This window comes from Thamnophis elegans, chromosome 10 (genome assembly GCF_009769535.1).
Source record: "Thamnophis elegans isolate rThaEle1 chromosome 10, rThaEle1.pri, whole genome shotgun sequence".
Lineage (NCBI taxonomy): Eukaryota > Metazoa > Chordata > Lepidosauria > Squamata > Colubridae > Thamnophis > Thamnophis elegans.
The window spans coordinates 59036868-59063373 of record NC_045550.1 but is presented as its reverse complement, the minus strand read 5'-3'; the positions used below and the strand labels follow the sequence as shown (position 1 = coordinate 59063373).

At 43.0% G+C, this 26506-nt stretch overlaps 2 long non-coding RNA genes across 2 annotated transcripts; both read right to left on the bottom strand.

Moving 5' to 3' along the window:
• Positions 1-16274: 16274 nt before the first annotated feature.
• LOC116514289 lies at positions 16275-18171 on the bottom strand. Its single transcript, XR_004256085.1, has 2 exons — positions 17740-18171; positions 16275-16796 (listed from the first exon to the last, which is right to left on the bottom strand). It is a non-coding gene; the product is annotated as an uncharacterized LOC116514289 (long non-coding RNA).
• Positions 18172-25652: 7481 nt separating this feature from the next.
• On the bottom strand, positions 25653-25970 carry LOC116513758. The gene is made up of 2 exons (XR_004256033.1): positions 25864-25970; positions 25653-25763 (listed from the first exon to the last, which is right to left on the bottom strand). It is a non-coding gene; the product is annotated as an uncharacterized LOC116513758 (long non-coding RNA).
• Between the last annotated feature and the right edge of the window lie 536 nt (positions 25971-26506).

Genomic DNA, 26506 nt, shown 5'->3' with positions numbered 1-26506 from the left:
GGTTGTTAAGTGAATCATTGCAGTTGTTAAGTTACTAATGTGTGTCAGGCCTGCAGCCATCTTTTCTTTTGGACATTAGGCCTGCCACACTTTCTATTATTTTACTATGCATTTTCTATTATGGAAAAAGTGGGAGAGGGGATTGTAAGGAGTTAGATGATATGTAGCCATAACAATATTCTTTCTAGAAACCCAAGGTCATCCTTTGTCTTTGCACCTCTGCACCTGACCGGAACTGGATGGATGGAACTGCCAGCATGGCAGTGGAAGATTGGACCATGGGATGGACTTGTCGGTGTGGGGGCAAGATCTTGAACTTTCAACTGAGCAGGGGAAACTGGGAAGCTTTCAGATTCGGGTTTTCTCCGATGTGCCAACCTGGCTCTCTTAATAAATTGGAACTTTGAGGAATCCTTTGCCTCGTACTCTTATTTAATTTTGGATGCTATTTGGAACCCGGACACTGCGGTTGTGAAGTGACTCTGGATTCCCCCTTAATTTTCCTTGTCAGAAGGTCACAAAAGAGGATTACATGACCCAGGAACATTGTAACCATCATAAAAATATGAGTCAGTGGCCAAGCGCCTGAATTTTGATCACGTAACTCTGGGATGCTGCAATAGTCATCAGTGTGAAACACAGTCATAAGTCACTTTTTTAGCACTGTTGTAACTTCGATCAATCCGTAAATGAACCGTTGTGAGTCGAGGACTATCTGTAATAAGCAAAGTGAGTAAGGGCCCACTTCTTCTCTAGAAGAAGATTCATGTTTGGTCCCACCACCAATCTTCCTTCCCACACACACTCATAGAAAGGCAGTCACCATTATGGTCATAAGCTAAAGATTCCCCATACTCCAAATTTGAACTTGTAGCCTTCAGGTCAAGAAAGATCCCAGAAAAATAATAATTTTATGAGCAGTGAATTTCAGTTCAGCCTCAAAGACCCTCTTGCTTTGCACTTATACAATAATACAATAGCAGAGTTGGAAGGGACCTTGGGGGTCTTCTAGTCCACCCCCTGCCTAGGCAGGAAACCCTATACCATTTCAGACAAATGGCTATCCAACATCTTAAAGATTTTCAGTGTTGGGGCATTCACAACTTCTGGAGGGAAGTTGTTCCAATGATTACTTGTTCTAAATGTCAGGAAATTTATCCTCAGTTCTAAGTTGCTTCTCTCCTTGATTAGTTTCCACCTATTGCTTCTTGTCCTACCCTCAAAGTGCTTTGGAGAATACCTTGACTCCCTCTTCTTTGTGGCAGCCCCTGAGATATTGGAACACTGCTGTCGTGTCTCCCCTACTCCTTCTTTTCATTAAACTAGACATACCTAGTTCCAGCAATCATCTTTGTTGCTCTTCTCTGCACTCTTTCCAGAGTCTCCACATATTTTTTACATCGTGATGACCAAAACTGAATGCAGTATTCCAAGTGTGGCCTTACCAAGGCATTATACAGTAGTATTAACACTTCACGTGATCTTGATTCTATCCCTCTGTTTACGCAGCCTAGAACTGTGTTGGCTTTTTTGGCAGCTGCTGCACACGGCTGGCTCATATTTAAATGGTTGTCCACTAGGGCTCCAAGATCCCTCTCACAGTTACTACTATTGAGCAAAGTACCACCTATCCTGTACCTGTACATTTTGTTTTTCTTGCCTAAATTCTTCCCTTGTGTCTCACCTGCCATGCTTTGCTCGTACAAAAGTGCTCCTAAGACAGAGGTAGCATTCAGCCGGTTCAGACCAGTTCACCCGAACCGGTAGTGGAAATTGTGAGTGGGCTCAGCCCCAGCATTATGCCGTCCTACGTAGCACATTTTCAAGCCGTGCGCATGTGTGCAAGCCATGTGCATGTGTGCAAGCCATGCGCATGTGTGCAAGCCATGCGCATGTGTGCAAGCCATGCACATGCCTGCAAGCTGTGCACATGCATGCAAGCTGTGCACATGTGTGCAAGCTGTGCGCATGCATGCAAGCTGTGCGCATGCATGCAAGCCATGCGCATGTGTGCAAGCCATGTGCATGCCTGCAAGCTGTGCACATGCGTGCAAGCTGTGTGCATGCATGCAAGCCATGCGCATGCATGCAAGCCATGCGCGTGCATGCAAGCCATGCATGTGCGTGCAAGCTGTGCACGTGCGTGCAAGCTGTGCGCGTGCATGCAAGCTGTGCGCGTGCGTGCAAGCTGTGCGTGTGCGTGCACGTGCGTGCAAGCCGTGTGCGTGCGTGCAAGCCATGTACATGGTCAAAGCACATGCATTGAAGGCTGAGCACATGGGTGGATGGGGCGCATGCGCGCATGCATGCACGCTCACATTTGCGAACCAGTAGGGAGAGTGACCGAGTACTTCCCCTGTCCTAAGAGATTCCTGCAGTGTTAGTTTCCTCAGCGCAAACATTTTGGGTGCCCCTCCTTGGTTTCTTTTCAAGGATTGTAATTGAAGTCACTGCCATGCATTGAGCACCTCACTTAGTAGATTGCTTTTGGAGATTTATGGGGAATTAGATGAGCCATGCGATAATTTATTGTCAAACCAAGAGAGAAATGAATAAGACGCAACTTGGGTTTTTGTTTTTTTTTTTTAAAAAGAAAAGATTGATAGAGGTTGATCTCATTCCTCAACCTAAGAAGGTGGGGAAGCTACTTTTTAATCCTGAAAGACTGTCAGCTTGATTTGCAAAAGAGAAAAAAAAAGGAAATTTCCAACTGTTAACAGGCTTCCATGGGGCTTTGTGGGGTTACCCAGGGCTGGAGTAAAATTTGCCTATTAGAAAATGCAAGTTTTGCATTTTAGAGGATGGATATTTGCAGGGTCCTTCCCATCGCATTATTTTACATTTGAGGTGAGCATCATTGCAATTTGTAAAACCCCCAAACTATTGTACTAAAAGACAGCAAAGACAGGTATAAAACTCATTGTTTTGAGTCTGGGAAATAAGTAAATTGAGGCAGATCTGGGTGCCTTCCTTGACACAGATCTCAGTTCACTCTTTTTTAAAGCTGGGGTGGGCCATAATGTGTAAAAATGTACCAGTAAATTAGCTTTATCACACATGTGGCTAGGTTTCTTGTCCTTGACTTTTTCCCCCTAAATTTCTTTTTATGTGATTTAAAAAAAAACGCAAAGGTAAAGGTACCCCTTGCACATACATGCTAATCATTCCTGACTCTAGGGGGTGGTGCTCATCTCTGTTTCAAAGCTGAAGAGCCAGTGCTGTCTGAAGAAGTCTCCGTGGTCATGTGGCCGGTGTGACTAAATGCCAAAGGCACACGGAACACTTACCTTCCCACCAAAGGTGGTCCCTATTTTTCTACTTGCATTTTTTTACATGCTTTTGAACTGCAAGGTTGGCAGAAGCTGGGACAAGTTACGGGAGCTCACTCCGTTATGAGGCACTAGGGATTCGAATCGCCGAACTGCCAACCTTCTGATCAACAAACTCAGCCACTGAGCCATTGCATCCCTCCTAAAAAATTAACTATAGATTGACCACAAAAAAAAAGAATTATTCAGAACTATTGTAGAATTATGGATTTCCTAATTTGATTTGACATCCTAATTTTCTGCTATTATTTTTTTTTTCAAAAAGATTATGAACAACATGTTATTTTGAAATAAGTTTAAACAGGTGATAGGTTTTTTTAGTAGTGGAGATATGCAAAATTTTGTTGTTGGTGTCTTCGTCATTTTCTCTCTTCTTTTTATAGAATAGAAAAAGAAGAGGGGAGAGGAGAGTAGAAGAGTGGAAGGGAAAGGAAGGGGAGAGGAGACGAAATGTCATTATCACTTGACTTGTTTGACCCTCTACAGATAACCCATGAACTGTAGCTAAACATGAAATCCATATTAACCCAAACCCAAAGGCGACTCAGTGAACTCCAACCAAGTTAAATCCTTTATTTCTTTATGCCTAATGGACAGAATCTTGCCAGACTAAAGCTATAACCTTCTTCTCTTCTTAGATATATCATCAGAAGTTCTAGGATGTGGCTAGCCTGGACCTCTTCCCATTTCGTCCTTGGATCAATGCAATATTTTAATTTCAGCTTCTCTCTGATGAGATTAATAGCCTTCTCCCTGGGAAAATTCTGTGTTGCTAAAACTTCCACCCACTGATTTCCTGGGTGTATATTCCATCACGGCTCAAGGACTACAAAATGGAAGTGGGTTTTAGGATTCAGATTTTCAAAGAAGAGAAAACAATGATACTCTTAACCATGGGATCAAAGCCATGTCCCACATGTAAAACACTTCAGAACTTCGATCAGTCAGTTGTGACCAGTATCTTGACCATTCTCTCTCTCTCTCTCTCTCTCTCTCCCTCCCTCCCTCCCTCCCTCTTTCTCTCTCTCTCTCTCTCTCTCTCTCTCTCTCTCTCTCTCTCTGTCACACACACACACACACACACACACACACACTCCGTCAATCACACAGGGATGGGTTCTGGCTTCTGCTACTGCTGGTTCGCTTTGAAGCACACAAACACATGCGCAGTCGTAAAAAAATGCTTCTGCACATGCACAGAATCAAAAATCAAGATGGCGGTGCCTATGGCACCACCGATAGAACCAGTTCGGGGGCATGGCAGGCTAAGTTACTACCTACTGAACCAATAGGAACCCATTTCTGCAATCACATGGCTGGAGCCCCTATGTTGACTTTTTTTGACCCACTCCTGTGGACATTCCTGTAGAATTTCCTGAGGACAAAGCTTGTTAAACCAATTTAATTATGTTGTGTATATATGCTTACAGTGGCCCTTCTATATGGATGATCTGATGAGCCACAGACCTACTTGTTGGTTCTTGCAGCTCACAATTGCCCTAACCTGGGGAAAAAGTCACCCCTTTTGGAGTCAGTGGACTTCTCTCCATTTTCTGAAGAAAATATCTGGTCTCCCGTGAACAATTTCTGCTGGAAACCATTGCCAAGTCTACATAACTAGTGCTTTTTACATCAGTCAAGCGGTCAATAATGAATATGGTTTGGCTGCAGCTGCAGGTTGATTTTTAAAAAGGGCATTTCATTGTATCAAGCTCAGGCAGTAAGTTCTATACTATAATAATGAATTTTGTTTTTCCAGCAGGTATATAAATGGGCCAATTGATTCAGTTTAACTGTTACCATAACATGACTGGCTGGGCAAATTTAGCTTAACTCTGTGCCTGATTGCATCTGTTTTGATCAAAATTTTAGAATGGCGCATGCTCTGAAAATATGTCAGACATACTTCAAAACGTCTCTAGGCACTTCTGATTTATCTTGAAATCATGGCCCCCCTCTTATAAAAGGAACCTCTATTTTTTTCCAGACATCTGCACACGCATGGAAAAAGATGTGGCTGCTTTAATGAATCGACTCATTAAAACAGCCACATCCTAAGTACGACTGCTAATGTTGCCATTTTTTTAAGGTTGCCCAAATTCTGCAGGACCTCTGGAGTGTTTTCACAGCATACACACATTCCTTACAAATTCTGGAAGTTGAAGTCTTTAAGTCTTAAAGTTGCTAAGAATGGACACCTCTACTTTACTACTTTTCAAACTTAGATCAAATTCCAAGTTTGTAGCATCATCTTTTTATACCTATTATTTTTTGTTGTTCTGCTTCCTGTTGCATTGTTAGATTCTAGCACAAACTTCTGTGATTTGATACTCTATGTGCTAATAAGGATTTGGGGGGTTCGCAATCCCATGTATCTGGCGGTGGCACATTTTGTTCTCTACAGCAAGAAGGATTTGAATGATTTCCTTATAATGTTTCTCAGTCTCCCAGCTATCTCAAATTTGCCTTCAAATTCTCTACCAATTTGTTGGTGTTTTTTTTTTTTTGAAGAGATGATGTCTGGAAGTTTCTGACAACAGTTATAAAACACCCACAAGTGCAGTTCCATGTGATATTTGGATTAAGGGGAAAGTTATTAAGTGATTATTAAGTGATATTTGGATTAGAAGGAAAGTCTTAATCCAAAACCTGAGATGCTTTTTGAGAACTGGAAATCTAAATCCCTCAGCTACATATAACTTTTCCCCTTAGCTAAAGGTAAAAGGTTCCCCTTGCACATGTATGCTAGTCGTTCCCGACTCAAGGGTGCAATGCTCATCTCCATTTCAAAGCCGAAGAGCCAGCACTGTCCGAAGACATCTCTGTGGTCATGTGGCTGGCATGACTCAACGCCGAAGGTGCACGGAACGCTGTTACCTTCCCACCAAAGGTGGTTCCTATTTTCCTACTTGCATTTTTATGTACTTTTGAACTGCTAGGTTGGCAGAAGCTAGGACAAGTAACGGGAGCTCACTCCTTTAGGCGGCACTAGAGATTTGAACCACCGAACTGCCAACCTTTCTTATTGACAAGCTCAGAGTCTTAGCCACTGAACCATCATGTCCCCTTACCTCTACTGTCCCCTTTTCCCCTTACCTCTAACTAAACAAGCTGGTTTAGGATGAATGTTCCAGTGGTGGGTTGCAGGAGGTAAACCCCGGTACAGGCATACCAGTGCCTGCCAGGAGCACCGGGTACCATTCCGGTATGGTGCTCCGAAGGGCCCACCCACCCGCCCAAGCTCCTTACTGTATTTGAGCTCTTTGGCTCTTCCGCGCACTCAGCGTATGGCGCCTACACGACACTTCACCGAACAGCTGGAGTGTCACAAAGGCGTCGTGGAGGTAAGGACGCATGCGTGCGCTGCGCATGTGTGCACGTGTGTTGCATGTGGGGGGAGCCGAGCCTCGTTCCACCCTACCAGTTGCAACGGGATCAGAAACCCACCACTGGAATGTTCTGACTATCAGAGCTATCAAATAAGTGGAACCACTGGCTTTTTGACTTTTGTATGCTCCACCATCGGAGCATTTCAAGCAAAGGTTGGACAGCCATTAATCTGGGTTGGTGTGAAGATTCCTGCTCTGGGGGTGGGCTGGAAGACCTCAAGATCCTTTCCAATTCTATGATTATAGGATAGCAAAGTCTGTCATAGAGGAATGGAAAACATGTGTGCTCTGTTCCTCCAAGGGTTACGCATAGAATCCTTGGGTGGGAATTGACTAATAGTTAGAAGAAATACCATACCAGTGAGAGCTATTCCAAAACATTCTGGCTGTCCTACATCATTTCATATTCAACTACGATTTATTTTTATCTGATGTAGACAACTGCCCACATACCATGTGACTCTGAATAAGTAACAAAGAGTAAAAAAAATACATCAAAACCCAACAAATCATTGAAAGTGCATTGTTTGGTGTAAAATAAGCCACAATGGTTTGGTTTAAATAATTCTAAGGCCTAAACCATGGTTTAAAAACTAGACTGGTAAGCCAGCAGTTGGAAAACCTTGTCATTGGCTTCATATGTGGGATCCAGAGGTGGTATTCAGCAGGTTCTGACCAGTTCTGGAGAACCAGTAGCAGAAATTTGAGTAGTTCAGAGAACCGGTAAATCCACCTTTGACTGGTCCCAGCCCCATCTATTCTCTGCCTCCCGAGTCCCAGGTGATCAGGAGGAAATGGGGATTTTGCAGTAACCTTCCCCTGGAGTGGGGAGGGAATGGAGATTTTACAATATCCTTTCCCTGCCATGCCCACCAAGCCATGCCACATCCACCAGGCCACGCCCACAGAACTGGTAGTAAAAAAAATGTGAAGCCCGCCACTGGCCACAGTGGGTTGGCTTAAATAATTCTAAGGCTTAAACCATGGTTTAAAAACTAGAATGGTAAGCCAGCAGTCGGAAAACCTTGTCATTGGCTTCATATGTGTGATCCTTCAGTCTGGGGGCAAGAAACTATGGTGATAAGAATGATAATTTTGTTGCAGATGCACATCACGGCATGGTTACAGAGCATCAAAGGCATTCGTACTTCCTGTCCTTTGCTATCTAATTCTCAATTATGCAACTATGTGAAATGAATTATAATGATCCTCATAAACAGAGTTCTTGATTTCTCCACCTCTAAACTCCCACACATTCTGTTTCCCCTTTTGTTTCGCCTTCATCTGCCTTCATCTACATAAGAGATTATCAAGTACCCTACCAGCTTTCAAGCAACATCTAAGCCAGCAGAAAGCGCCTGAGTCATCTCCCTGTGAGAATATTGGAGCTGTACATCATGGTTTATTTGCAAGCGAACGGGTACAATTATGCAGTGCTAATGCTTTTAAAGCTACTGGGACTACAGTTCAATTTAAAATCCTCTAAGTTTTTATGACCGTTACAGATGATTATAAAACCTACATGCACAAAATGGAAAGAGGTGGGGGGAGAAGGGGGAGGTAAAAGAAAGATAGGGATAAAGATGGATTATGGGCACAATTTGTGAACTGCTGAAAAGAAATGGGACCCCCAAACAGTGTATATCAATATGCACAAAATGGAAATATTTATGATTACATGGGACAGAGTCGCCATCTTGCTCTTATTAACGTTCATGCTGCAAGCATAAGGCTTAGCTATAATCTCACTAAACCGTGACAGACAGAGAGGAATTCAATTCTATTTTCGGGAACTGCAATTTGATGCCCACCAGATGTTTTGGACTTCAACTGTTATCAATCCCAGTTGGCAAAGCTATTAGCAAAGGATTGTGGAAAGACACCAGGTTGTCATGTTCCACTTGACTGAAGCTGTGCTATTTTAACCAAAGATGGTTCTGAGAATTTTCCTGAAATGCTGGTTTCCTTGCCTAAATTCTTAGAAATGTTTTGTGATGTCCAGTGAAGGGCATCTACTGTTACTGCTGTTCTCTACAAATGACCAATAAGATGTGAAGACAACCTTAAATTGAGCTCAATTCTGTGTAATTACATCTATGTCTGTCTGTCTGTCTGTCTGTCTATCTAACTATATGTCTATCTATATCTCTATCTATCTATCTGTCTATGTCTATGTCTATGTCTATGTCTGTCTGTCTGTCTATCGCAGGGATCAGAAACCCATGGCTCTGGAGCTGCATGTGGCTCTTTGATCCCTCTATTGCGGCTCCCTTTCCCTCAAAATATGTGTCACAACTGCCAATGTGCAACATTCACTGGTATGCGATTTGTTGAGCTGTTCAACCCCTGGTAGGCCAACCATTGATAAATCCAAGAAAAGAAAAGTTTCAGAACATTTAATTCAACTACATATGTTATTTTTTTTTGCCGCTCAGGAAATAGTCAAGCACCGGAAGTGTTTTTGTGGCTGTTTCTTTTTCTTTTCTGGTCCAATGGCTCTTAGAAAGTTTAAGGTTGTCGACCCCTAGTTTATCTATATGTCTATCTCTATCCATCCATCAGTCAGTCAGACAGTCAGTCAACCACACAACCTCAATCTTATGCCACTGCATTTGTTTTAAATGGGAAATAAAAAAATAAGGACCTAGAAGTAAGGAGAAATTTCTGAAGTGAGAACAATTTATCAGTGGAACAGTTTGCTTCCATAGGTTGTGGAGGCTCCATTAATAGAGATTTCTGGGAAGAGATTGGACAGTAATTTGTCTGGAATGATATATGGCAGACCTGGGCATTTTACTGGCCCCAGGTGACATCCATCCAGTCCTTTTGAGATCACTCAGAAATTAGAAATCAAATCTAAATAAACAGCCTGAGGACTTGAGGTGATGGAGTTAAAGAATATGAAATCAGGTTACATTGGTTCAGCCTTCCACAACAGTTCGAGTTTCTCATGTGGCCACTTGGGGGAAATTAATTGCCCACTCTGATGTAGAACCTCCTGCCATGGGCAAGGGATTGGACTGGAAGTTCTCCAAGGTCCCTTCCAACCATGTTATTCTGCATTCTATATTCTGTATCAATAAATATGTCTACTGTAAGAGAGACCATGAAACTGTTCAGTTTGAGTTGAGCTGCTAACATCGTCAGAGTGTAAAAGCCATTAAAGAGATACCTGCCTTTATACAATGTTAATCAATTTGGCAATTGCGCACTTGATAGGCCCATCCACTCGCCTCCCACCTTTAATTAGCTTTGTTGTTTTTACATCAGGCGATGTAAATGCAACGCTCGCATTTTTAGGACGTGTGTGTGTGTGTGTGGTATGTCAAAGCACCTGGTATGCCCAAATATGGGAGGGAGCAAACTGCTTCCCTTTTGCCTTTCAGCTCCACCCTAGGAGCCTTCCAGGCAGGAAACCATTTTTGTGTTGCATTTGTGCTGATAAATAAATAAAGGGAGACTATTAGAGATCTATTTCAAGCTATTTAGCCATACCCTTACTGGGATTTGAACCTGGGCTGTTTTTACATGTTAGGCAGTTGTATTAGCCACTAAGCCACAAGGGTGGAGCTGAAAAGCAAAAGGGAAGCAGTATGCCCACTCCCATATTTGGGCATACCAGGTACTTTGACATAACATTTACTTATTTCCTTGGCTCAGCTGATAAGGGAGGAGAGCCTGTGGCTTAATGGCTAATACAACTGCCTAACATATAAAAATCAGCCCAGGTTCAAATCCCAGTAAGGGTATGGCTAGCTGATGAGAGCTAAATAGCTTGAATAGATCTATACTAGTCACCCTTTACTTATTTATCAGCACAAATGCAATGTGCATACATATATATCCTTGCGCTTTATTGTCATTGTACATGAAATCAGGTTACATTGGTCATTGTACAAAATAAATACAACAAAATTGGTTTTAGCCCACTGGTGCAATCCATGACAGCACATACAAACAACATAAATAGTATAAAGAATAAAATGCAAGTAATTAGAGGAAAAGAAGAAAGAAAAGAAAGAACAAGAAAAAACTATTCGTACGTTTCCGCGTGTGCGTGGAGTGATTGCGGTTGTGTTTAAGAGTCTGACAGCCCAAGGATAGAAACTATTTTTAAACCTATGTTTTCGGCTGGCTATGCTTCGATGTCTTCTGCCCGATGGTAGAAGTGCGAAGAGACACTGACCAGGGTGTGACTCATCTCTAAGTATTTTCCTTACTCTGCTGAAACAGCGAGACCTGGCGATGTCATCCAGTGGGTTAGAGGGCAACCAATGGTTTCTTGTGCCAAGTTGTAGTGCCTTCCTATCACTTTCTGTAGTGCCTTTCTGTCTGCAGCAGTTAAACCAACATACCATACTATAATGCAGTATGTGAGGACACTTTCTATGGTGGACCAATAGAAAGAGGTCATCAGCCGTTGTTCCACCTGATTTTTTCGCAGGACTCTAAGGAAATGAAGTCTCTGTTGGGCCTTGCCAATCCCCAGGAACATGTTGTTTTTTCCAGGTGAGATCTTGACTAATAAGCACGCCCAAGAATTTAAAAGAGGAAACCCTCTCCACACAGCCCTCCCCCTCGATATACAGTGGGGCAGGTTCCTCTCTGTGCTTCTGGAAATCTAGCACCATCTCCTTTGTCTTACTAGTATTTAGATGTAAGTTGTTTTTTGAGCACCATGTGGATACCTTCTGGACTTTTTCCCTGTATGCTGATTCATTCCCTCCAGTTATGAGACCCAGCACTGTTGGGTCCATCTGCAAACTTTGTGAAGATATGGTGGTATTGTGACAGTTTTCTTTTTACAGGGGAATGTGGGAGCCATGGAGGGGAAGTGGGATAAGGAGGAAGTTCCTATCCATGGGAGAAATCCAGATACAGAGAGAGAGGGAGAGACACAAAGAGATACAGAGAGGGATACAGAGAGTGGGGAGAGAGGAGAGAGAGAAAGATACAGAGAGAGAGGGATACAGAGAGGGGGTGGCTCTTTGAGTGTTTAAGGTTGCAGACCCTTGAACTAGAAGACCTCTAAGTCCTTTCCAACTCTGTTATTCTGTTATTTATACCAGAAACAATAAGACCCAAACAACACATGAGTTATCAACCTATGTTGATGCTGAAACTCATATGAAGAGGGATCCAAAAAAATAATAATAATTACTACGGTATGCTCTGTAGAATTCACTAGGTAAAGCTAAGTATTTTCCCAGGTTCTCTGTAGAAACTCCACCCTTTTATCTTCATAGCTGCAGAGGCCCAATGGGTGTGGCTGAACTTTGAGCACTGTTGAGTGTGATCCAGGAATTGCCTTTTTACACAGAGAGATTACAAAAGTCGGTTAGCCAGTTTGTGTTTATCCAGGGCAAAGGTGCAATTTCACCCACAGTTTATAGAGCTCAAGATCCACCCTTATTCACCGAGATAATTTGAAGAATAGCAATGTACATATTTTCTGAAAATAGTGAAAATAGGAAAGTAGAAGTGGGAGTGGGAGTAGAACAAGTTTGCATGCTGCTCCTTCAAGTGTAAATAGAGTTGTCACACCCAGAAAAAATCTTCCAAAACTCTGTACAATACGCTCTTTAAAAACCAACACTTCAGCCTTTTAATTTATGTAAAGGGTCAAGACATATTCAGTTGATGCCACAAAAATTCTGAATCAAGATTTTTATTTAGAATGAAGCAAGAAAAATGTACCAGGTGTAGTAAAAGCATAAGGGTTGAGAACATACAGGTCATATGTAGCCTATAAGCAATTTACTGTGTGACTTTCTGTTAGGTAAGCTCCCCATTGGGAGAGCAAATGCATTCAGAGAAGCGTTGTGAGAGTTGTGCTGGAGAACACACAAACCAGCATACAGAGGCACTGCAGTTTAAATAGGCTTTTACTTTCGTGGAAATAGAGGTATCAGAGTCCATCAAACAGTCCAAGTCATACACGGGCAAAACAGTCAGTCATCAATATCTTTCAGTTAAGGGATAATCCAAATAACATAATCCATAATCATACAAACAGTCTGGTACTCAAAGTTTCCTAGCAGTTGCAAAACTTACAATAGCTCACAGCACTTTCTAACAGCCAGCTTACAAAACACTCAGATCAGATCAGCCCAGCATCTAACAAACAGAGAGCTAACAGTCATTCTGGCTCCCTCTTATGGCCGATTGAGGAAAACAGCAACCCATCACATTTTACAGTATGATTTAAAGAAACAGTTATAGCATTGTTATATTATTATATATTGCCAACCCAACCGTTAGATTACATTCCTAACACTTTCAGAAATAATGCTGAAGATTTGGGCAACAAACTATTATGACAAAAAAGAAAGTGAGGTCTCCTTCAAATCAAGATTATCTTCTGGTACTTCCATGGATTTCTTCATGTAGTTCATGTACTTTACTCCACCGTTATATGGAATGGTTTGCCACTTCTCCTTCCAGGATACTGGTAGAAAAGATTACTTGTAGCTTAGGGTCAAACTGTGAGATCTTTGATGCTCTATGAGCTTGGTTGGTTTCTTGCAGACATTTGATTATCCATCTAGATAACATCATCAGTGTTAGAAGAGAATGGGATTTGCTATTTATATACAAGTAGCCCTGTCAGTGCTGGTAGGAATGTTCTGAGTGGTTCCTTGATTAGGCTGTTGTTTACCATTGTTGCTTTGAGCTGGTAGTTTCTTAATGGGGTATTGTTTACTGTTTGATTGTTGGTCTGACATTAATCTTGGGGTTAAAAAGATAAAGGTTCCCCTTGCATATATGTGCTAGTTGTTCCCGATTCTAGGGGGCGGTGCTCATCTCTGTTTCAAAGCCAAAGAGCCAGCGATGTCCAAAGACATCTCCATAGTCATGTGGCTGGCATGACTGAATGCTGAAAGTGCACAGAATACTGTTAGCTTCCCACCAAAGGTGGTCCCTATTTTTCTACTTGCATTTTGTATGCTTTCAAACTGCTAGGTTGGCAGAAGCTGGGACAAGTAACGGGAGCTCACTCTGTTATGTGGCGCTAGGGATTCAAATTATCTTCTTAATTATCTATTTCCCAGAATGTTTTACTTCCCAGTCCAGGCTTGAGATTTGACCATTGCCTGGACTCAACCATCAGTCACCTCCTGCAGTCAGAGTCAAACTCTTCCCAAACAGGGAAGGCAACTCTTTAGTACTTGTACAACTAGGTTCCAACTCCAAGGGAATCTAACTGACTTTATCAGACAGCTGCCTAAAATAGTCCTCTCCACAGCCAGCCATACATACATACATACGCCTGGACAACCTGGGACTATGCCACCTACAGTCTGATCTAAGCATAGTACATAAAACTGTCTGCTACAACATCCTACCTGTCAACGACTACTTCAGCTTCAACCTCAATAATACACGGGCAAACAATAGCAACAAGCTCGACTGCAGGAAATACAACTTCAGCAACAAATGCCTGGAATGCTCTGCCTGACTCCGTTGTTACATCCTCAAACCTCCACAGCTTCAACCTTAAATTGTCTACTGTGGACCTCATGCAATTCCTAAGTGGTCCAATAAAGGGGGCGTGCATAAGCAGACCAGCATGCCTTCTGTCCCTGTCCTACTGTCCTCGTTTATTTGTAATCATTTCCTTTGTTCATATCCATGTTTATACGTATACCTGCTATCTGTACACATTTGACAAACTAATAAAATAAAAATAAATAAATGTTCTCATGTCCCTCCGTACCCTAAATAGGGCCACCAATCAGTCTCCGTGTGCACAATCTGAGCAGAGAAATAACGTTTTTTGTCACATTATCACTTCAAAGAGCATAGATCATTGCCCAATCAATTGGTCAGATAAATAAGAAAATGATCCTGTGTGTAGTGATTCTTTGTTTGCCTCCAGGTCCATTCAAGAAGAGGCCAGACTAAGGGGATGTGAGTTATACAGAAGACTTCCATTCTTTGCAAGCTCTAAAGCAAGGCACAGGTGAACTATCTGATTCCCTCAGGTTTTATTTATTTACTAGCCAATAACCTCGCATTCCCCAGGTATTTATTTATAGGGGGATAATGTCCAGATCAAACATAATTCTAGTATTGGATTTACCCCTACCAGAGGGAGCCCCCTTGTGGAGTACTGTGAAGCTGTTACCATGATAACTCCACTGCGCTGCACAGTAGAAGCCATTTTATGGCAGTACAATACAAGCCATTTAAGGCACAACAGGCTGTATTTTAACAGAACACCCACCCCAAGAGGTTTAGGGGTGTTTTACTCCCCCACAGTATTTGTTTCCAGAGAGTAAGTCATTTGTGTACCAATTTTGGTTGAAATTGCTTGAGGTGTTCCAGAGTTATGCTGGAACACACACACACACACACACACACACACACACACACACAAAGAGCCAAAGATAGATAGGTAGATAGGTAGATAGGTAGATAGGTAGATAGGTAGATAGGTAGATAGGTAGATAGGTAGATAGGTAGATAGGTAGATAGGTAGATAGGTAGATAGGTAGATAAATAGATTAAATTTATATGCCATCCATTTCAGGTTAAAGTAGAATAAATATGAATTTAAATATAAGAGTGAAGACGTGGCATAAAAGGGACAGTTAGAAGCTTGCTTAAAGGGACAGGGTAATGTCATCAGCCTCTAACCACAAGATGTTCCAGCCAACATCCCTATGTCAAAAGTCCAAACCACAAGGTTCAATTAAACTTCGCTAAAGACACGTAGTCCATACCTGTGTCCCAAGACAAAAGGAGATGTAAGACCCCCATCTACTTATAAGGCTTTCCCCCAAAAATAACCAATAGAAATGAGGTTAAGTATTTCCGGTTGCGCCGCCTTTGAGAAGGTATAAGAATGTGTGCTTCGATAATGAAGGTTGTTCAGAATTCTCAATGCTAGCAACATGTTAGCTTTCTGAACCTGGCTGCCAAATAAACTCTTCCTGTATCCTGAGAGGTCTAAACCTGTCATTTTCAAGGTGATGGTAGAAAACTCAGGCTGCAATCTGATGACGCAGCTCTCAATTTCTTGGCAATTGCCACAATTGCCAAAAATCAGCAGTGGCATTTCCTGCCTATTTGAAACAGTCATATCTATACCAAAATAAGTTTGAGGTGTTTTGTTTTGTTTTGTTTTTAGAAGAAGGAGGAGGAGGAGGAGGAGGAGGAGGAGGAGGAGGAGGAGGAGGAGGAGGAGGAGGAGGAGGAGGAGGAAGAAAACCTCTTTACTGACCAAGGAAGAAAGGTAGGGGAAGCGGGGGGAACTCATAGTAAATTCATAGTACAGCCTGCCTGGTTTCCCTTGCAACCAGTTTCAAGCCCAAAGGGTGACATAACTTTTTCAGAGAAATCCATTAATTCTTCTTGCAGCAGAGGATCCATTAATATTTCTCAGCACATGGCTTATAAATCATTTATCTAAGAACATGTACAGCCAAAGGCTTATTTGACATATTTGGTGAATCGACCCCTCCCTCGGTGTGGATCTCAGATCTGAATGCTCCCAGTTGTATCAGGCTATCAGGCTTTAAAACTGAAATGAATAAATCAAATCCACAAAGAATGGAGCCACAGACCTGCAATTTATTATCAAATGCTGATAGCAAACGTGTATGCAACAAATACAAGCTCATTATCGGTTTAAGCTAGTCTTGGCAATTCTTCAGCTCCCAGAATTCCCCTGCTGAAGAGGCAGCTTTTAAGGCCAAAATACGAGGCCCTCTGCTAGTGCTGAATTCAACTTTCCAGCAATTATTGTTAAGTGGCTGTGTTGTATCGGGTTGTTGCAACTGTGGTTCAATGAGAACCAGGTTTAAAGTGCCGTGAAAGGACAACAGTTACTCAAGTGCAGGCATGTTTTATGAATTAAAATGGATTATATCTCCACATTAAAAAACCAGTTTGGTATGATGGTAAAGACCTCAGGCTTGAAATCAGGACATTGTGAGTTCCAGTTCTGCCTTAGGCATAAAATCAGCTGAATGACCTTGGGCCAGTCCCTCCGTCAGTCCTAGGAAGGAGGCGGTGGAAAACCAATTCTGATCAAACTTGCCAAGAAAACTGCAGGGATTCATCCAGGCAGTATCTGATAATCGAACATGATTGAATGGAAGAAATAAAAATATCAGGTGCCAATCACTCGTGTGTTATTGGGGTCCCACTATAACGAATATTTTTTGAGTGTTGGAATGAAAATTTAAATGCGGAGGCTGCCCTTGGGGTGATGAATACCACTACCATAGTCCTCACCACAGAAGGAATGGCCATCACCTATCATACTTTGAGCTCAGGATATCCACCCAAAATCTCCGGTTACCCAGGAACTAGTAACTTACCTGGCATGCATAGAACAGGATCTACAGATCTCCCACGGCAATATGTCTGCATAAATCGTGCAGCAATAGGAATAACACTTACTCTTATTTACCGCTTTACAATGCTTTACAGCCCGCTCTAAGCGGTTTACAGAATCAGCATATTTGCCCCCAACAATCTAGGTCAGTGATGGCTAACCTTTTCAGATCGTGTGACTAAAGCGGAGGGAGCGCAGGGGGTCATGCATGACTGTGCCCACACCCATAATGCTGTGTGCGCGACAGTCCCCCTTCGACATGCGTGCATGACCCCATTTTTGGCGTTGGATGGACCCTTTTTGCCCTCCCCCGGCTCAGAGGCTTTCTAGGAGCCTGGGAGGGCAAGGAACAGCCTCTCCCTACCGCTGCCCCCCCACCCCGGAGGCTCTCCGAAGGCTTCAGGAGGCTTCCCTGAAGGCTCCAGAGGGCAAAAAACAGCCATTTGGGCAATCGGAAGTTGAGGAACTGTGTCTTCCGGTTTGTCCAAAGGGGCCATTTTTTGCCCTCCGGAGCCTTCAGGAGGCTACCTGAAGGTCTCCGGAGGGCGAAAAACGGCCCTACGGATAAACGGAAGTCACATCGGGTTGATTGGGCAGAGCATCAGGTGGTGAGTGGAGCCTCCTGCCACTGCTACTACCGGTTTGGCCGATCTGGGCCGAACCAGCAGCAACTCACCTCTGATTTGTAGGTGATTAAGAAGACTTTTGTGTATGCAAATGGGTTGCTGTTCCATTTAGTTTGGACTTCATTTGACCAGATGCAAGCAATCGCAGATGTAAGCCATTTTGCCCTCTATACCGCCACTTCTCTCTTTTTACAAATCTTCCTAGATTGGTACACCAAGTTCCTGCACCTTCATCCGTTGTTTGGACAGGTCAGCAGCTGTGATTCCTGACCAATGAGACTGGATTATGATCTCGTCATCTGAGAAAGGCCATCTCCATCTATCTATCCCTGGTGAAACTGGAGATGAGCAAGTAGCAGCTGACAGCTACATATTTAAGAAAAATGACTTTCAATTCTTTTGGTTGCCAGGAGGTTTAACAGTTGGGGTTCCCTCTGCAGGAAAAGTCTGCTGTTTCCATTTATTTCTTTCGCCCGATTTAATTTATCGCAAAAGAAAATTTAAGCAGCAGGTGAAGCATTTTCTAAATAAGCCTGTGTTCAATATATTTCAAACAGCTTGCTGTTTTGGTGACAGCTACATCCTGCCTATTCCAGGTGTATATTGTGCTTATTAATTTCACTCAGGGGCAAGAATGAAAGGTGAATATTATTTTTCTTTGCTGTGTCTTTATTATTTGCTATTTTCTGGCTCAGAGAAGAGCGCTTTCTCTGAACTAAAGACAAAGGAGGACAGCTGAAATTGGGAGAACCGTAGTATTTTCCTAACCTGGATATATACAACTTAGCCTTGCCTTACCTATGTTTTGGACAGCTGGGGTCCTACCACCTGGAAGATAAATGGTGGCAGCAAGGGTGAAATTCGACTGTATCGGACCAGCTTGGGTGAACCGGTAGGGACAATTGGAATCAGTTCGCCAAACCGGTAAAAATTACCCACCCATGCTTGCCCAGTCTCCCGGTGCCGCTCATCTCTTCTGGCCACTAGCTCAGCCCTTCCAGCCGCTCGACCCTGTCCACCCAATCTGAACATTTCTCCCTCCATTCACAGCAGAGCGGCTGCAGCCTGTCCCTTTAAGGTAGTCCCCCGGGAGGGAGGGGGCTGGGGTGATCATAACGGAGCAGTAGCCCCGCTGTGAATGCAGGGAGAAAAGTTGGATTCTCTCTGCCATAACATTCACTATGAGCCCTTCTTGTTCTCATACACACATTTTTTTCCCACCAGGCTTGGTGGGGGGGTTCATGTGACTGAGTGGGCTTGGCCGTGAGTAACATCGAGTTGGCCCAATCAGTCACAGGACTCCCCCACTGAGCCACGCCCCCCAGAACCAGTAGGGGAAAAAATTGAATGTCATCCCTGGGTGGCAGCTACACAAGGGCAGGAAGAAGGCCAAGGTGTAGCCAAAGGACTTTTGGGAGAGGAAGTATGAACCTCCACTCAACAGGCTTAGCTTTATCTCAAAAGTTGAAAAGTGTAAATCTTATTTCCCAAAACTCTTTTTCCTTATACATAGGTAGTATAGGTAGTCCTTAATTACGACCGCAAGTGGGACCTCAATTTCTATTGCTAAGCAAGGTGATTGTTAAATGAGTTGCCCCGGATTTATGATCTCTTTCCCACCGTAAAACAAACTCCCTTTTATGACTCTGTAATCCCTTAATCTGAGGGACACAGTGGCTCAGTGGCTAAAGGTCAGCAGTTCAGCGGTTCGAATCCCTAGTGCCGCATAACGGAGTGAGCTCCCGTTACTTGTCCCAGATTCTGCCAACCTAACAGTTCGAAAGCATGTAAAATGCAAGTAGAAAAATAGGGATGACTATGATGGGAAGGTAACAATGTTCCATGCCCTTCTGCATTTAGTCATGCCGGCCACATGACCACAGAGACGTCTTCGGACAGCGCTGGCTCTTCGGCTTTGAAACAGAGATGAGCACCGCTCCCTAGAGTCGGGAACAACTAGCATATATGTGCATGGGTTACCTTGACCTTTAATCCTTTAGTTAAGCAAATTGCTTTGGTTGTTAAGTGAACCAGGCAGTGGTTAAGCAAATTTGGCTTCCTCCATTGACCGTGCTCGACGAAAGTCACCTGGGAAGGCCGCAAATGTCAATCACATGAACTTTGGGATGCTCAACTATCATAAATGCACACTGGTTGCTAAGCACCCGGATTTTGATCATGTGACCAGAGGGAAAGCTATCACAGTCATAAGTGTAAGGATGGGTCATAAGGCAGCTTTTCAGTAGCTTTGTAACTTTGAATAGTCACTAAACAGATAGTTGTAAGTCAAGAACTACCTGCACCCATTTCATACTCAAAGATGTTCAACGTGATCCTTTGTAATCGCTACATTTGTGTCATAGGAGAAAACATAAGATTACAACATGGGGAGAAGCAGCTGTGCTAGATCCCCATTTTGCAACATTCTCATTCCAACTGGATCTCAAGTGGTTTGGCGTTTAGTCAATAAAAATGTTATGCAACTCCCAAAACAGTTCACTTCATGTAAATATATGGAGTGCCAATGTGACTCCGTCCTGTCAACTAACATAGCAAGGGCTTGTTGAATTTTTCTACTGTTGATTATATATCATTTTCAACTGTATCAGGAGCTCATTTCTGTTACCCATTTACAGGAAGTGTTTAATGCAGATTGACTTATTTTTTTATCGAACACTAACACTGTCTACTTCGGAAGTAAAACTTTCAGGTTCATATCAAAGTAGTTGACATCAATTACAACCTTATAGCTGGATTCACAACACACACCGAAACCAGGTTAACAAAAATGATGCCAAAGGTAATATACCGTATTTTTGGAGTATAAGATGCACTGCAGTATAAGACGCACCAAGATTTTGAAGAGGCAAATTAAAAAAAAAGTTTTGCACTCTGCAGACCTCCAAAAAATGGCCCGTTTTTCATGAAAACAGGCCTTTTTTCTAAAAAAAAAAAAAAAAAGGCATGAATAGCCTTTAGGAGCCTTGTAAAGTGCTCCTGGGGGGAGGGGGCAAAAACGAGCAAAAAACAGACCATTTTTTGTGAAACGGGCCCATTTTTTGTAAAAAAAAAAAAAAAAAAAAGGCATGCATTGCCTTTAGGAGGCTTTCAGAGTGCTCCTAGGGGCTGGGGGGCAAAATTGAGCAAAAAATGGGCCATTTTTCACTCATTTCTGCCCTCCTCAGCCCCCAGGCACACTCTGAAAGCCTCCTAAAGGCAATGCACAGCCATTTTGGTGAAGGGGGCGGGGTTTCGGGAGGCAAAACTGCTGTATTCAGTGTATAAGATTTCAGCCTCTTTTTGAGGGAAAAAGGTGCATCTTATACTCCAAAAAAATACGGATGTCCAAGTAAAGAAAATTCTGTTATGGTTAAGATGATGCCTTAGTTTACACTGCAGATGATGATAATGGCCAGTTCCCAACAGACTGATGACCCTACAAAATATTCTACCAAGTTTTGGAGAATAAATCCCTTGTGTATTATCAACCACAATGAAATGATTTTAGAAGCATCAAAAAATGACACCAACCATTAGGTCACCATCGGTATTTTCAATCCTAGAAGAAAGTAATTGTGATCAATATCTATTCTTTTCATTGGCTTGCAATGTAGAACTCTGGATAGGGTGATTCCCTATAGGATCAGTACAGTACAGGATGTCTAGCCATCAATGATTATTTCATCAATAGAGCAGAACCTTTCCTACTGTGTATCTTAAGTTCCTCCATCAACCTCCAATTATCAGAGGTATTTCTATATTTCTACTTTTGGGGTTAGCCTAGATCTTATAATTGGAGGATAATGTGGTGGGAAATCATCACTATGAAAACCCCATAGAAAGGCTTGTGGCTGAAATGTTAAGAGAGAGGGAGGGAGGGAGGACGGGAGGGAGGGAGGGGAGGAGGGAGGGAGGGAGGAAAGAGTGAGTATGAGAGAGAAAAGAAAGAAAGAAAGAAGAAAGGAAAGAAAGAAAAGGAAGAGAGAGAAAAGAAAGAAAGAAGAGAGAAACAAAGGAAGGAAGGATGAAAGAAAGAAAAAGAGAGAGAAAGGAGAGAGGGAGGGTGGAAGGAAGGAAGGAAGAAAGGAAGAAAGAAAGAAAGAGAAGAGAGAGAGAGAAACTTTTTTCTTGGAAAAAAAAATTTGGACAAAGCTAGTTACTAATCATGTAGCAATAACAAAGCCATCAAAGGAATTCCTTAGAAGGAGGAAACTGGTTTCTGAACTTCATAACCCAACAGGAAGATAAACTGGGTTTTCCCCGACTGCACCCTCCTCCCAAAACCTTTGCCATCAATTTTGTCACCCTCTGATATAACCTCTTGGCTGAGGAAAAGGATCTGAGCTTTTTATATAACTGATAACATGGAAGAGAGGAATTCTTTTGTTTATATTTCTAGAACTTCCCCAGACATGTCTGTTTTCCTTCGATTTGGCTTTGCTCATGTCACGCAAGGGACTGTGCCAACCCTACAAGAAATGAGGTGGCTGTATTTGAAGTATGGGGGAGGGAAGAAGAAATCCTTTCATGTGCTTAAACTTCAAAAAGCCATGCCACTGTGATTTTTGTCTGACAATGTTAGCAAACTGTTGGAAAAAGTATCTTTCTGGGTTCAGTTCCAAGTGGGGAAAAAGACTCTGGATTCATGGAAGTTGCTTGGAAAGAAGGTTTAGTGATGGTTTATTGATGGTGGACAGGACCACATGGTTTGAAGCAGTGGTGGGTTCCTACCAGTTCGGACCGGGTCAGCCGAACTGGTAGTAGTTTGGCAGTCTGGGTCGCTGGAACCGGCAGCAACCCAGGCCTGCCACATCCTGGGTTGGCCTGCCGGAACCAAACTGGTTCTCTGGGTGGTGGCACAGGTGGCGCCATCTTGTTTTTTTGCTTCTGTGCATGCGCAGAACAATTTTAATTGCACTGCGCATGCACATGAACGCATGCAAACCGGCAGCAGTGCCTGCCGGAACCCACCCCTGGTTTGAGGTCCTGGGGGGAAAGGGGGTCACATGCCTTGAAGAGAAAAAAAGGGAGAGATGCTGAGAGAGCCTGAGCTTTATACCCTCTCTTAGGCCCACCTTAGAGTTTCCTGTTCCTGTCCAAGAAATGTATCCCATTGGCTGTCAGACTCCCAAGGGGTGGGGGTCATAGCTAACTTTGCAGGCTATCTGTGTCCCAGGCTTGGGTCATGCTATCTCCTCAGGAGCCATGTGGTGAAATCCGTTGGTAGATGGGTAGAGTGCTAATTCTATCACATCCTGAGGGCAAGGGTGGACTGCTGGGGGTTCGCAGAACCTCTAGATAAGAGTCTATGCAGTTCAAAGAACCCTCCCCCAAATCCCACTTCTGGCTGGCCACGCCCACTCCTTCCCTCCCAGGAGTCCCCACACGGCCCATTTTGGATGCAGGAAAATGCAGGGCATGTGCGGAGGCTTGGGGAAGTTGAAAAACAGTCCTACTGGAAGCTTGGGAAGGCTGAAAATGGGTCCATTTCTTGCCTCCAGAAGACCTCCAGAGCCCCGGGAGGCCGTTTTCACCCTCCCAGAGGTTTGTAAAATGCCTCCAGAGCCCAGGGAGAGCAAAAACAACCCCCATGGTGAAGGAGGCCGTCTAGGCCACACCCACATGGCCACACCCACCCAGCAACCGGGCAGAGAACCCCTTGCTAAAAATTTTGAAGCCCAACCCTGCCTGAGGGCCATGCCTTAATCCCATCACCCTGGAGCTGAGGGGAGGGGACAACGACAGGGAGCTGCAGGAAGCTGCTTTGCCTTTAAAACGTTCTCCTTTTCTCATCCAGGGAAATACAATATTCCTTAGGATATTTCATTTTGCGAGTAGAGAGGTGGGTGCTAACTTCCTTCAAAACACAAAGCACTTCCTAAAGGGCGCTTCCTAAAATTCAGCGTTACTGAACATTCAGTGAGATTTCTAGTACATGTGCTAGAGCTGCAGCTTCAAAATTTCCTGGGATGAGTACAAAACATGAGTGACAACAGAAAGAAATGAAATTATGGTTGCCAGATCTGGGTGGCAAAAATTTAGACATCCACTCCATGGCAGTAGAGAGACACAGAAAGTTCTTAGTGGTTGTTATTAAGTGGCTTATTTGGATAGTAATTGATTGATTGATTGCCTTGATCTGATAGCTTTCTGTTCCTAATGCCTCTGTGTGTTTGCTAACTACATTTTTGCACTCTTTTCCCATAATAATACGATAGTACATCTAAGTTGGCCGGGAACCACATGAAGCCTTCAGGTAAACAATCTCATTAAAAAAAACCTGCCTTTTCTTTATATCATTATGTATTTATTAATGGTAAAGGTTCCTCTCGCACAAATGTGCTAGTTATTCCCAACTCTAGGGGGTGGTGCTCATCTCTGTTTCAAAGCCAAAGAGCCAGTGCTGTCCGAAGATGTCTTTGTGTTCTTGCGGCCAGCATGATTAAACGCCAAAGGCGCACGAAACACTTACTTTCCCACCAAAGTGGTCCCTATTTTTCTACTTGCATTTTTACATGCTTTCGAACTGCTAGGTTGGCAGAAGCTGTGACAAGTAATGGCAGCTCACTCCGTTACGTGGCACTAGGGATTCGAACCACCAAACTGCCAATCTTTCTGATCAACAAGCTCAACGTTTTAGCCACTGAGCCACCACATTATTTATTAAACACATCTATATAGCTTCCTGACTCATACACAGGTGACTCAGATGGCTTACAATTTTTTAAAAAAATCTACCCTAAAATAATCAGCATGTCCTTCTTTTTCACCTTCTAAAGGGAAAACAGCATCATAAAAAACAACAACAGAATAATGGTTAAGGGGCTAGTCGAATCATGGTCTTTTGATACAGTTGCTGAGGCTGAGAGCCAATTCAAGTTCCCAGTGTGAGAACTTTCAGTTTAATACTATCAAGGCAGTAATGGTTTTCTCTTACCTTCGCTACTGGTTTGGAACAGGGATCATGTATGTGCTCATACTTGGTTTGTTCACGCATGGTGCTTCTGCACATGCGCAGAACCTTCTGTGCATGTGCAGAGCATCCATGATGACGTCTGGGTTTGGTCGGTGGAACCTCCCACCACCACAGCCACTACCGGTTCGCCCGAACTGGGGCAAGCCTGCAGAATACCACCTCTGATTTAAGGATTAAAAAAAGGATCCATCCCTAGGAAATTATTGTATTGTATTGTATTGTATTTGGTTTATTTGTATGCCGCCCTTCTCCAGGAGGGACTCAGGGCGGCGAACAACTCAGGGGGAAAGGGAACATAAACAACAGTACACATAATTAAAATACACGAAAATCACACAGCCATACCAGTCGAGTGGGGAGGGGAACTCATCAACCCCAGGCCTGCCGGCACAGCCAGGTTTTGACGGCTTTCCGGAAGGCCTGGAGAGAGGTGAGGGTCCAGATCTCCGCGGGGAGTTCATTCCAAAGGGCCGGAGCTGCTACAGAGAAGGCCCTCCCCTGGGTAGTAGCCAGATGGCATTGGCTGGTGGACGGAACCCAGAGGAGGCCGACTCTGTGAGATCTGACGGGTCTTTGGGAGGTAATTGGCAGCAGGCGGTCTCTCAAGTACCCAGGTCCAATACCATGAAGGGCTTTATAAGTTACGACTAGCACTTTGAAGCGTATCCGGAGACCGATCGGTAGCCAGTGCAGCTTGCGGAGGATAGGTGTAACATGGGTGTACCGAGGTGCACCCACAATCGCTCGCGCGGCTGCATTCTGGATTACTCTATCTCTTTAGCTTAAATAAAAAGCTTGCTTTAAATTCATCAAGACAATCGCTAATTGTTGGTGGCTTTGTAGGTTTGTGTTTTCAGTATTTACAAATGAATAAACGTTACACTCACCTCCTTAATCTTCCAGTTCAGTTGGTTGTTGATATTGAGGAAGACTGTATTAACTTAAATAGCTTGTAAACTATTGGTTTGCTCAATGTTTGATTGACATTTGGTACTTTGTATCAAATTTATGTTACCGATCCCGATATTGGTCTCCATTTATAATTTTATAGTTATTTTTTTTAGTCAGTCTGGATCTTGGTTATCTAGGAACAGAGGTCTGGAAAATCAACGGTAGAATGAGATTATTAAAAAGCTTGGGCAGAAAATTACAATTTTAGGCAACTTTAGAAAGCACACACCATTTTTTTTTTTCTTACCTAGGAGAGGCTCCAGGCTCTGCAATGGCACTTACATTCTGGTTGAATTTGTGCCACACAATGATAAGCAAATAGTCTGTTTGGCAATTCTAATAAAACAAGCAGTAGCTTTGGAAAGTTGTGTAATTCTAAATTGTGTTACCGTGATAAATACTATAAAGCAATTTGCAAAAAGAAAAAGAAAAACCAACCACCATTGACTTGAGGATAAGGATGGTTTTGTTGTCAAAAAAGTTCATCCATCTCTAAAGTAAAAGCAACACAGTAACTATCAGTAGCCATATTGGCCAGCTAGCCTTCCTCATACTTAAATTCCTTCTTTTGAACTTGAAAAGCATATCAGCAGATGGCAGCCTCTAGTCAATATTGTCTTTATACAGAAGTTAAGCAGCTTTGGACCTCTTGAATAGCGAGATGGGAGAATGTTCAGGAGTCCTGGGCTTTAGGGTAGACAGGAAGTCAAAAGATATAGTAGAACAAGCAAACTATTTCTTATAATGCTGCCAGAAATGTGCAAGAATAGAATAGGAATAGGAATAGGAATAGGAATAGGAATAGGAATAGGAATAGGAATAGGAATAGGAATAGGAATAGGAATAGGAATAGGAATAGGAATAGGAATAGGAATAGGAATAGGAGAGAA